The sequence below is a fragment of the Salminus brasiliensis genome, chromosome 1, assembly GCF_030463535.1.
Source record: "Salminus brasiliensis chromosome 1, fSalBra1.hap2, whole genome shotgun sequence".
NCBI lineage: Eukaryota > Metazoa > Chordata > Actinopteri > Characiformes > Bryconidae > Salminus > Salminus brasiliensis.
The window spans coordinates 84,701,901-84,715,958 of record NC_132878.1 but is presented as its reverse complement, the minus strand read 5'-3'; positions in this window follow the sequence as shown (position 1 = coordinate 84,715,958).

Here is a 14,058-nt window from a genome sequence, read left to right as displayed (position 1 = left end):
CACAATATGTTGCACTAAAACATTGTGAAACCTTAAACAAGCTGTGCATGACATGACCCAGGAACATCTTCTTTTTGTAAAGAACAGTGGGAAAAATTCAAGAGTTAATAAAAAAAAATAAAAGACTTTGTAAGCGTTTAGTTATTAGTCTTTTGAACTCTAAACTATTTAATAATGTAAACAACCGGATATAAATAATTATAGAAAAAAACTGTAACAGAATAAAAGGAGAAATAATGTAAAGGTAAATACAGAAATAGTAATTAATGCTAGATGTTTTGTTTATTTGTTTTACATGTATTTGCATACCATACCTTTTTGTGTATTTTTTGACACCTAAAACTACTTTCGCCTACCTGTTTAAGCTGATGCAAGACTGTCAGTCAAATGCCATATATAATTACCTTCATTATATCAAAGCATTCTCGCAGTCACAGGAAAACAATCAAATGCGTTCATTCATGTGCAAGATATCAGGTATCCAGGAAAAGTAATAATTACATGTAAAACCTCAGAAATGAATTTTTCAGAAAAGATTTATGAGGCACTAAAAAACTTTTCCCCAGTCTTTCCACAGGTTCCACATGTTTTCCATGTCATGAAAGCAAGACATCATTGCCATGACTCTGAATACTTGGAAGCAACTTTAAAGCACTTGAATGACCAAGATTCCAGTCATTCCCTGATGTTGTGAACAGCAGCCAGACACAACAAATGTGTTCATATATGTACGAATGTTAATAGTGTGAAATATTGAACTCTTAGTTCATTAAGAGTTCATTAAGCCTTAGTCCATGTTGTTCTGACATTGTGCACTAATGTAATTTGATGCTTTGACATCTGCAGGAAATCCTGTAGAAATTCATCACCAGCCTGTAGAAGAACTTAGAGCCTTGACTCCTTGCCTGGTGGGAAACCCATTGCTATACCTACACCAACTTCTAATTTATATATTACAATAAGTTTAAGAACGAAACAGGCAAAATTAGCAGTGACCTCCTGATTAAGAAGCTGGTGGGAACGTCCGACGTCAACAATTTGAATTTGTATTGTATTAAGGTTTTATGTGCTCCTTCTGCTGGAAGCGTCAGTCAAGGCTAAGACTTCTGGAACAGTGCTCGCTTCCAGGGTCGAGTGCTAAATAGCAGGAACTCTTCTTGAAAAGATGTTGCTAGTCTAAACACATACAGGCACACACATGCACTCACACACTTCAAAGAGGGTACGTATGGCTGCCTTCAGGCACCAAAGTTGGTGTCTACTTCTATTCTTCAGTTTTTATAACCACAAGCTGTTGAATTCTGGTGACTTCACCCCTCTAGCACCTCCAGATCAGATCCAGATCCTCTCTGCTCCAATATCAACATGTCAGAGGTCTGTGGATCAGGGGTACAACTCAAACCACTCTGCTGCTCTGAGGCTCTGCGTTAACTGAGCTTGTCCACTAAAGACATATTGCTTTGGCTGTTCTCTACAGCTACAACAGACATGCCCAGTTTCACTCACTATTTCACTTACTATAGCTATTAGCACTTTGCAATTACTGGAGCTTTGGCGACAGGGGTCCGTGTCAGGGCTTTTGACATGGGCGATGGCTAACTGTTGTTGGCACAAAGTGTGAGCACTTGCTGGGAAAGTTATTAGAGGAAAAGATGTCCAGAATGGTCAAGAGAAGTTAGGTAATATAGAGGAGCTCCTTTAGAGAGAAGGTCTCCCCCTCTCTATATACAAGCCTGGTCTGAGAGAGTGCAGTGGGGTTAGGCTGTGAAGTCTATTAGTACAACACTCCCAACATGACTGTAAGAGTTGGTCAACACCAGCTTTTTATGACCTATTTTTCCAAATGTGGATTTAATGCTTTGATCTTATGCTTTAGAGATACATCTGTATTCATTAAGAGTTGTGAGTTTGATACCCATGTCCCCTAGTCTGCCACTGTTGAGCCCTTGGTGGTTAGTATCCTGAGTATGTGGGTTTAATATATGGTTGATGTAGTGTAGTGGATAACAACACTGCTTTCCTTGCGATCGACTAGAGTTCAGTTCCCTGGCCAGACAGGCATGCAATGCTATACCAGTTAGAATCCTTGGGCAAGAAGACCCCTAACACAACAATTGTCTACAATCTGTTTAACCTAATTCAAATGGTTAAACAAGGTTTTGAGTCACAAGAAAATAAGCTAATGCCTTCTGAGGCCCACTGTTGGGCTTCTGGTGGTTAGGACCCTGGGCTATTGACTACAGGGCTTTGCTACCATGTCTGCTAAGCTGCCACTGTTGATTACAGGGCTGATCACAGGGTTGTGAGTTCGTTACCCATGTCCCCTAAACTGCCACTTTCAGGCTTTGGTGGTTAGGACCCTGGGTTATTGACTACAGGATTGTGGCTTTGCTACTCGTGTCTGTTAAGCTGTCACTGTTGATCACAGGGCTGATCATAGGGTTGTGAGTTTGATACCCATATCCCCCAAACTGCCACTGTCAGGCTCTGGTGGTTAGAACCCTGGGTTATTGACTAAAGGGCTTTGCTACCCATGTCTGCTAAGCTGCCACTGTTGATTACAGGGCTGATCACAGGGTTGTGAGTTCGAAACCCATGTCCCCTAAACTGCCACTGTCAGGCTTTGGTGGTTAGGACCCTGGGTTATTGACTACAGGGTTGTGGCTTTGCTACTCGTGTCTGTTGAGCTGTCACTGTTGATCACAGGGCTGATCATAGGGTTGTGAGTTTGATACCCATATCCCCTAAGCTGCCACTGTAGGACCATTAATGGATAAAGCACTGGGTTATTGATCACATGATTGAGGGTTCAATACCCACTTCTACTGAACTGCCACTTCTGGACCTTTGACCAAGACCCTTAACCTTCTCTGCAACAGAGGCTCTATAGCATGACTGACCCTGTACTTTGACCCCAGCTTTCTTAGCTGGGATATGCAGAAAGAAAAGTACAGGTACAGGTTCAGTACAGGTGTATAATGAAAATAATTCGGAAACCACAATTATAAAGTCACTTTGTCTTCAGTTGCTAGTTGAGGTCAAAGTTGTTTTGTGAAAGTAGGAACCAAAAACCATCTGGCTGAAGGCTTCCCCTAAAAAATTTTTATCCAGTTTAAGTAAAGCAAAACTGGCCACTAACATTAACTTTTGGGAAACTTTGAGCTCCTCCTGTCTTTGATGCTGGTTGAACATGTTGCAAGGCACTTAAGCAGACCTACATTGCATCAAGGTTTGTTTTTATTTTCCCCCTGAAAAGAAATTACAGATGTTGTCACTTACTACTCTCATGGAAAATGACCCTGCTTGGCTGAAGGCAGTGGGACTGCGCCAGACAGAAGAGGCCAAGTCTCCAAACAGATGCACAGTGTTTTTCTTAGAGATGATTTGTTCTGTTTCGTTTTGATGGCTGTCCAACCAAAACGGCTCTTTAATGCACACTGCAGGTTCAAAGATGGAGAGCGTTGCTGTACACAGCCGGGAGCAGGTGTACATGCAGTTGTGTGTGTGTGGTAGGAGGTAATTTTAACACATGTATTTATGTTTCTAAATGTACTGAGGTGTATGCGGGTACATTAAAGATGCATTTTTCAATATAATATTCTTTATGGAACCAAATATGTTTTTTCTGTGGCATCACTCACATCCTCACTTTTAAGAGTGTACTGTGAATGATATATATCAATCAAGGTGTTTCGTAAAACCGTACACCCAAGCCATGAATGACACCTTCATTTTGTGTGTGTAAATGGATGTATATGTGTCTTATGATTGCATTTGCATTGCATTCACAGACAGTGTAAACAGTGGAACTGTATACCTGCATAATCCTTTTGCAGGAGTCTTGAGTGAGCACATGGATGTTTTGCCTTATATGAAAGTATTATTCTTTAGCCTTGTAGCTTCAGTTTAGTAATAGTTTTGTGCTAATGTTTTTCTAGCCTCTTTTCCCTCTAAGGAGCAGTCAATGGGACAGTCTTGCCATGGCTCACTGTTCGCAGGGTCACCACAGAGCCATTAAGTGGCTGTACCAGTGGAATAATGTGTTTGTGTTGGCCAGAGGGCAGCAGCAGGTGCAGGCAGCCTTAGCCCCAGTCTGGCCCTCTTTGCAGCTTTGATCTCCCAGTCTCCCAGAGGCCTTGGATCTCCTGCACTGGTACATCCAACATTACATCAGCTCCAGCACACCTCTGACAGAGTGGCTGCACTGGTTTAGTACCACAGCTTATATTAGATGTATCATAGGAACAGAGGATCACATTCACATGTATGGTAGACTGTGCAAAAAGCAAAAGTCTGTAAGAGCTATATGCAGAATAAAGAGTATAAAGCAAACCATATAAAGTTACATATATTTCTGATTTGATAATAGCTAAGCATATGAAAGCATATGATAATAGAATTGTATCAATATTAGATACACACAAGGGTTTGTCCTTTTCTGCTTCTCTATTTTTAAGTAATTTCAAGGTTTTATTATTTTTTTTACTTGATATGTAGGCACACATTTCTGGTATCTGATTAAAAACTATACCTATACATACCTTAACATCCCATCTAATGATTGCAATAGAACAGGATTCTCTGGAGCAGATAAGCATGAATCTGTTGGCACCATGCCTAAAGCCAGGCGTGGGCTAGCGGGGTATAAAGCCCCCAGCATTGATCTGTGGAACAGTGGAGCTGTGTTCTCTGGAATGATGAGGAATGGAGCTCCATCCTATACTTTTTCTGGATTAGTTGGGCAGTTGGGGATGAGGTGGGGTGATGATCATCTAACATCCTAACCTCTACTAATGCTCTTGCTCTTGTTGCTCTTGCTGAATGCAAACAGATCCTCACAGCAATGCTCCAAAATCTAGTAGAAAGCCTTCCTTGAGACAGTTACTCCAACAAAAGCAGGGTAATCTATTTTTTAATGAATAAGCAGGTGTCCCAATAAAGTTTGTCCATATAATGTATTTGGCATCTTTGGTCACAATTTCTTGCAGTGTGAATAGCTAAGTAGGTAAAAAGTTGACAAACTCATTTTGATTAAGCATTTCTGGAAGATTTTAAGCAAGATTTGCTTTTCTTATTTACATATTTTACAAATTTAAAATAGCAAAAAAAGGAAAAGGGCACAAGGCAAAAGTTTGGGAACCTTTGGTCAAAATGCATCACGATTGTTTAGATGTTCCTTTGAAAACATCAGATGCTGAATTTTGTGGTGAAGACCACACCACGCACCATCACGCCGAAGTCTGCAAAAACATCCTGAAAGTCTTTTGCTGTCGAGCAGCGGTTCTTATTAGCCTGTCTAGCCATGCTATGAGCAGCTTTATTTCATTTCTACACATAAATACATTTCAAGTAAATGGTGACTTGAAAATCTTGTCCTGCTTTTTGGGCATCACTAATTGTCATCTTCAGAGGGCTAGACAGCTGCTCAGAGGAGGCTGCTGATTGTTTGGAAAATGATTGAGAGGTCAGTGCTCAGAGTTATACATGGTGCTCTATTTCGTTGTTCACTATAAAATTCAAACAAAACAAAAATAATACACACATCTTGCTTAAAATGTTCCATTCCTAACTTGCCTTTTGGAGACCAGGTCATTTCCTACTGAACTATTCACAGTAACAGAACTTTGTGACCAGTGTGGCCACACTTTCTTTATTAAAAACAGCTGGACATATAAAATATATTCCTCACTTTGTGCTTTTTGATTTGTGCACATGAGGCAGGGATTGTGAGATCATTTTGATACTTTTAAGACCTCTTGGAGAAGACAGTGTAACACAGAAAAAACACAGCAGGTGGCTTCCATAAGAGTGAATCCGGAATGACATCAACTCAATAAATTGGTGTTGCTCTTTAAGGACCTTAGCTGTGATAGGCAAAGACATCTATTTAGAATTGTCTTTCATACTGTAGACAGGCGACAGACAAATGTCTCTGCTGCTGCGTTAGTCATGAGCGACAGATCCAGCAGACGTTACATCAGCCTGCATGATGTCCTACAGGATGGTGCATGTCAGCAAGTCTATTACAGCCTAAACCCTTTATTCTGTAGCCAGATTTAACAATGCATTCACTTCAATTTTAGGTGCACAGCGAATATTCCAAAGCATCAGGGCTGAATCTGCCAAACACACTCACCAGTCATTTTTTAGGAGACCTGTACACCTACACATTCATGCAGCTGTCTCATTGTTAACCGTGTGGCAGCAGCACAGTGTATAAAACCCTGCAAATATGGGCCAACAGCTTCAGATAATGTTCACATCAACCATTAGAATGTGATCTCAGTGATTATTACATGATTGAAGGTCCTAGAGAGGCTGGATTTAGAATTTCTAACTTATCTCAGCACAGTGGTCTCCAGTGAGCGGCAGGTCTGCAGAAAGAAATGCCTGTGTTGATTAGAGGGGTCAACAGAAGATGGTCAGACAGGTTCAAGTTGACAGAAAGGCTACAGTAACTGTGTACAGTTGTCTGTACCAATGTTGAACCCTGAGGTAGATGGGCAACAACAGCAAAAGGCCATCTCAGGCCAAGAACAGAAGGCTAGAGGCTGCAGTGGACACAGACTCACCGAAACTGGGCAGTTGAAGACTGAAGAAATGTAACCTGTTCTGATAAATCTCAATTTCTGCTGAGGCACACAGATGGTTGGGTCAGGATTTGACCACCAACAGCTTAAATCCATGGACCCCACCTGTCTTATGTCAACAGTGCATGCTAGTGGAGGTGGTGTAATGTGTAATAAGGGGGGATCAATCATCACTAGAATTATATTCTGATATTTATTACTTAACAACTGTAGCACAGACTTAAAGGACCATCTTAAGACACTAAACAGGCCTTGACAGTTGTGGCAAGAAAAAGTGTGAATAATTGTGTTTTTTTTTTCATCACTTTAAGATGCATGCATGCTTCATGTCACTGCTCCTGCACTGCACCGGCAAGTCAGTGCAGCATGTTGCAGCTCTTAGGCCTCCAGCATCAGGGAAAGTCATTACAATATAGCCTCAGCAGACAGGAAGGCTCAGGGTAGACTATCAGAGTGTGGATCAGGAATTACATCAGGCATTTCTCTGGAAAAGCCCACAGTTAAGCACAGGGCTTCCAGCATAAGTGCTTCACCCCCCCACCCCACACACACTTTCTTTACTAAAGGCAAACCAATATGCTCTTAAAAAGGTGTTCAAAGACAATGCATCATCAGCATTAACTCTGGTGTGTTAAGAGTTTAAATAAGGTTGTTACTGATTTTTCCTGATGCCTACCAACTAGTTAGGACTACATATTCATGATGCTATGGGAAGGGAAAGGCTAGCATGTGCCTCCTTAATACGTCAATGAACAGGTAGTTCTGTTCCGTCAGCCAACAGACACCCACACTGGTAAGCATCATGTTGAATGATGTAAGTAGAGGAAGGGCCACCCTACCCACCAAGAGAGAGTGAGGCCACTCATGCTCTTTGGAAGCCATATGTTGTATTTACAGGGATCACCATGATCCCCCAATGATTGGGCCAACGCTTAGAAAACAACACCATTCAGGAGCCCCCCCTTTAATTTGAACATGATGACCAGTCACTACTGATATAAACCAACACCATAGCATGATGCTGCCACACCCATATTTCACTGTTCAAATGAAGGTGTTTATTGAGGAATGGACAGTATTAGCACCTGTGTTAGCATAGTGTTTTGAATTGTGGACAAAAGCCTCATCTTACTGATTCCTGACAGATAAACATGTTTGGTTTTTTAATTTGCTTTTTTTTTCCAAATTAAATGCTAAATTAAAAATGGCACATGGTTCACTGTTGTTGGTTCTATGACCTAACTGAACACCATATATGTAAATGTCGTTTGGAAAAGTAAATGGATATATAAATGTAAAAGTATATGTAAACACCTTTGTCTCTGAATTTTGTGGTGAGGACACAGGAAAGGTTTTTTTCTGATTTATCTTCCATGAAGGCCATAATCGTGCAGGTGTCGCTGCACAGTAGAACAGTGCACCATCGCTGCAGAGTCTGCAAAATCTTTCTAAAGGTCTTTAGCTGTCAAACGAAGGTAGTAATCCTACAAGCAGTTTTTTTGAGTACAAATTACTCAAATGTATTTCTGAGCAACTAATTCACACAGTTGCATTGAACCATGTAATGTTTTAATTCAACATTTTATAAAAACGTAGTCACCAAACATTATTTACATTAAACTTATCTTCTCCAAACATATTTATCTACACAAAATCATAGGCAATAAAATATTAATACATGTGAAATAAAAATATGAAAACGAATAACACACTGTTCTATGTGTCAATGTTCTTTGAAAAACCTGTTAGATACACAGTATTTTAACAAACCGAGCAATTCTAGTATTGCACCAAAAAGGGTTCTCAAAGGTAGAAGCATAGACCATATAGCTCTGGAAACCCTTTTTGAACACACACACCATGTTAGATAAGGAAAGAAGCTCAAGAAGCATCTTCCATAAAGACCTAGATCTAGAAGATCTAGAGGCTGAGAAAAACAGAAGCAGACAAGATTTTATCACACATACCTTTCCTTATGGGTTCCATCATTGCTTTTCAATGTAGAAGAGCAGTGACACGACAGCAAAAGCAGCCAGCTGAGTGAGTGCTGACACACTCACAAAAACTGACTGATTGATTTATTACATTTGGAGGACTCTGTCCTCTATGGGCTATTAGGTTTAGAAAATACTGGCTAGATGCTTGGCCCTTGAGGAGAGCCCAAAACACCTGGTCACAGCCGTCTGCCCTGAAATAAAACTTTAAAAGAAAAACCACCACTGTGCAGAGAGAAATCCCATGGAAACACGGCAGAGCCCCAAACCTGTACGTGCATTAGCTATTATTTATAACTTCAATGTTATGATAAAAGGAGTGGTGGTAAGAGAGAAAAAAGATGTACATAAAAACATGACCAAAAAAACATTAAAAAGTAAAGCCAGTCTGGGACGGGGTCCCAAAAGATTCCTAATATAATGTATAATGTGTCTTGGAAAGGAGAGATCAGAAGAATATATGCTTTGAGTCTCATGCTGATGACCTATAGGATTGGCCCTGACCGCAGACAGGAAGTGAGGTATTGGTTGCCATGGAGATTTTGTGACTTTCCACTGAACAGGCACTAGACCCTGAATCATTTTTTATTTTTTGTTTTTATAGTAGCTCTCCTGCTTGACTTACTGCCTTGAATCTGTATGCCGACAGTAAATAACTAGCAAAATGTACACAGATGATGGCTCTCCCATGATCTTTGACCAATCAAAAAGCTTTCTTCTTTCTGACAAAGTTAAGAAAATAAGAAGCTTAACGATGGGATGCAAATTCTATGTTGCCAGTAAGATAAATTAATCTCACTATTGACAGACTGACAAACTACTGAATGGGCAAACATTTTAAAGCCCTATAGCTATAGTCTATTGATGCGTGAAAATTAACCAATGAAAGTCGACATTGCTTTTCAACCATGCTTCAACAGAATTATTAAAAAAAACAATAAACTCATGAAACAGGCCTGGACAGAAATGATGGTACCCATAACTTAATATTTTGTTGCACAACTTTTTGAGGCAATTACTGCAATCAAACTATTCCTGTAACTGTCAATGAGACTTCTGCACCTCTCAGCAGATATTTTGGCCCACTCCTCATGAGCAAATTGCTCGAGTCGTGTCAGGTTTGAAGGGTGCCTTTTCCAAACGGCATGTTTCAGCTCTATCCAAAGATGCTCAATAGGATTTAGGTCAGGGCTCCTAGAAGGCCACTTCAGAATAGTCCAATGTTTCCCTATTAGCCATTCTTGGGTGTTTTTAGCTGTGTGTTTTCAGTCATTATCCTGCTGCAAGACCCATGACCTGCGACTCAGACCAAGCTTTCTGACATGGGCAGCACATTCCTCTCTAGAATCCCTTGATAGTCTAGAGATTTTATTGTACCCTGCACAGATTCAAGACACCCTGTGCCAGATGCAGCAAAGCAGCCCCAGAACATAATAGAGCCACGTCCAAGTTTCACAGTAGAGACAGTGTTAATTTCTTGATATGCTTTTTCCATCTACATGAACATAGAGCTGATGTGCCTTGTCTCATCTGTCTATAGGACATTCTCCCAGAAGCTTTGATGCTTGTCAACATGTAGTTTGGCAAATTCCAGTCTGACTTTTTTATGATTTGTTTTCAACAATGATGTCCTCTTTGGTCGTCTCCCATTAAGGCCACTTTGGCTCAAACAAAGACGGATGGTGTGATCTGATACTGATATACCTTGAGCTTGAAGTTCACCTTTAATCTCTTTAGAAATTGTTCTGGGCGCTTTTGTTACCATTCGTATTATCCGTCTCTTTGATTTGTCATCAATTTTCCTCCGGCCACATTCAGGGAGGTCGGCTACAGTCCCATAGATCTTAAATTTATGAATAATATGTGCAACTGTAGTCACAGGAACATCAAGCTGCTTGGAGATGGTTTTATAACCTTTACCTTTAACATGCTTGTCTATAATTTTCTTTCTAATTTTCTGAGACAACTCTAATCTCCTGAGACAACCTCTGGTCCATGTTGAGTGTGGTACACACCATGTCACCAAACAGCACAGTGACTACCTGTAGCCCTATATATAGGCCCACTGACTGATTACAAGATTGTAGACACCTGTGATGCTAATTAGTGGACACGCCTTGATTTAACATGTCCCTTTAGTCACATTATTTTCAGGGGTACCATCATTTTTGTCCAGGCCAGTTTAATGAGTTTACTTTTTAGAATAATTCTGTTGAAGCATGGTTTTTCATTTGTTAATTTTCATAGAATTTTTATTTATTATTTCTTTTGTCAGATTCAAGTTATTTCCGTGACCATTGTGGGTTTTTCTTTCATTAACCGAGGGGTGCCAACAGTTTTGTCCACGTGTGTATATATATGTATGAAGCTAAGAAATTCTTCATGAAACACTAAAGGACTATTCCTTTATGTAAATACAGGAATGTAGCATATTTAAGGGTTCCTTTTATCTCTGGTAGTTGGATCTTGCATTCAGATCAACATAACATTCCTGCAAATCCCTCTTAAGTGTTTCAAAAGCAGAGTGCTGAAGCAAGCACGTTGTTTTTCTGAAATCCCAGACTGTAAATTTGATGATAACACTGGCAAGAAAAGAAAAAAAAAACATTATCTACATACACTGTCTGCAGGAACAAGGAAAATGGAAAAATATGTAGAGGTGCTGCTGGCACATGGTCCAGACATTCCTCTAGACACGACAACATGCAGTGGCGGGCCTGCAGTGACAGGGCATTCTCTCCAGCTCGGCCATCCATTGTTTGGAGAGTGATTGACTGAGGAAGCGGGTTGTTGATACTACCCTTATCTGTGTTCTTCTGGACTTGCCACAGTAGGGGTGAAGGGTCCTGTCTGGACTAGTGAAAAATACCTACTCCTCCAAACACACTGTTATACCAAACTGGACAGGTCATAGACAAGGTGAGATAGAGAGGTCACTTAGGTCAAAAAATGATTTACAGTTGATCACCCAACCTTTGTTATTATATTTACAACCCCTTTAGGTGGAAACAAGTGTGTTATTCCTTTTTTTCATTTCCTTTTTTGTTTTTGCATGAAATATCTAAAGTGTGAGAAGATACCATGTCTCAGCACTACAGTGGCAAGAAAAAGTATGTAAACCCTTTTTTTTTATTGTATATTTAATTTTGCATTAATTTGTCATAAAATGTAATCTAGTCAAGTCAAGCATATCGATAAATCTAATGTGCCTAAAATAGTAACACAACAGAGATATGATCTTTCAGGTCTTTACTGACCTGATGGTCTTTATTGCTGGTGGAAAAAGTAAGTGAACCCTATCTGTGGATCAGACCTGCACATCATTTAGGAGGAATTTTAGCCCATTCTTCCTGACAGAACTGCTTTAGCTCTGTCATGTCCCCTGGACGCCTCATGTGTATGGCTCTCTTCAAGCCAATCTACAGCATTTCTTCTAGCATATTTTGATTTTCGTAAGCCATTCTGTTTAGGATTTGCGTCAGTGTTTTGGGTCATTGTCCTGTTGTATCATCCAACTTTTACAGAGTTTCAGTTGACATAGAGACACTCTTACTTTATCCAGTAGAATTTTTTGATACACTTGGGAATTCATCTTCCCCTCAGTGATTGTAAGCTGGTGAGGCCCTGATGCAGCAAAGCAGGCCCAAATCATGATGCTCCCTCCACCATACTTTATAGTTGGGTTGATATTTTCATGGTGATGTGCAGATGTTTCTTTTCAAGTAGTTCAATTTTAGTTTCATCTGTCTATAAAGTTTTGCCAGTACCGCAATGTTCTCTTTATTAAGCAACGGCTTCCTTTATGGTGTCCTGCCATAGACACCCTGCTTGTTCAAGGTTTTACGGACTGTAGACTCATGAACACAGATGTTACCTGTACCAATGACGCCTTCAAATCTTTGGCTGTCACTCTGGGTTGTTTCTTTACCTCACTGATGAGTCTCTGTTTTGCTATTGGGGTCATTTTGACTGGACGCCCATGTCTTGGCCACAGTCCCAAATTGTCTCCATTTTTACATTGTTTGCCTCACTGTAGACTGGTGAATTTCTAAAGTTTCTGAAATCACTTTGTAACCCTTTGTAACTTTATGTAAATCACCAATTTCTGATCGTAGATCCTCTGAAAGCTCTTTTTGGCAAGACATGGCTCACATATGTTTGAGTGTTTTTTATCAGTCAAAGTAGCTCTAGTCCACACCTCCAAACTCATTTCCTTAAGAAGCCTGACTCCAGTTAGCTTTTTTGGGTTCACATACCATAGGCATGAAAGATCAAATTTGTTTTGCGTTATTATTTTGGGAACATTATATATATCTGTCAATACGCTGAGGATCATATTTTATGACAAATTAATGCAGAAAACCATAAAATTCCAAATGATTCACATACTTTTTCTTGCCACTGTATGTGCTGTAAAAGCGAGTAAAAAGGATCTGAATTCTTTACTTGCTGTATGGCCTGCTGGCCAAGATTAGGCAGATCCCCCTCCTCTTCTTTAGCTGAATCTCAGGGGAAACATTTGCCAGTGCCAAAGAATTCATATTACCACCTGTTTTACTGTGCACTCAAGACCCATCTGCCTGGCCCCTGTGGAGCCGTAAGACGGCCTTATTAACTGGGTAGCACACCCAAGTGCTTGCCGCTGTTTTCATTTGTGCGGGGCAATAACGGAGCATGATGGTTATAAAGAGACACAATAGACAGAGAACAATCGACACAGGGAGAAACTCAACCTGCTCATAATGAATAGCTCTGGAAATTAATACTCTGGCTACTTATGCTTTGTGGTGAATAATAGGATAGTCCCCTTCTCAACCCTCCTTTGCAACCCCCCATTGCCTCACCTCCCTCGTTTGCTAAGATGATGAATGCACTTTTAATTTAGCAGGTTGAAAAGTGCATGCTAGGCAGTGCCAAGGGCCTCTGCCGGGTTTCCAGAGGCTTCGCTGAGCTGGAGCAGGACTTTATTGTTCCTGAAGGTAAGAGAAAAAGCCAGAGCAGTGTGCAGCTGGGGCCCAAGAACACTGCGGCAGCTGGCCTTTGTTCTTCACTTCAGAGAAGGATAAACGTGGTAAAAGTAGCAAGCAAGGAGTCATGGGACCCAGTACAACAGAGGAGCAGCTGAGCAGCCAGGAACACCATTTCATTTCTTGGACATTAGGCCTACTTTTCCATATCATTACTCTTGCTCTTTTATCTCATGTAGAAAACTGAAGGAATTGGTGGTGACTAGTGTTTCACAAAGCAAGACTTGCCTTTTTTTCAGGCAATTAGGTAAGATTGAGACAGCTTAGGCTAAATGTGTCTGATCAACTGAAAATCTTTGCCTCTTAATACAAAATAGGTAATACTGGAAGACCACACCTTTTAGGTGCATGTTTTATTCTATCACTTTTGGCTAGTATAGATTTATCTTTTATTGCTGATGTGTGGTCAGGCCAAGCTGGCCTTTGTTCCTCAGAGAAGAATAAAGG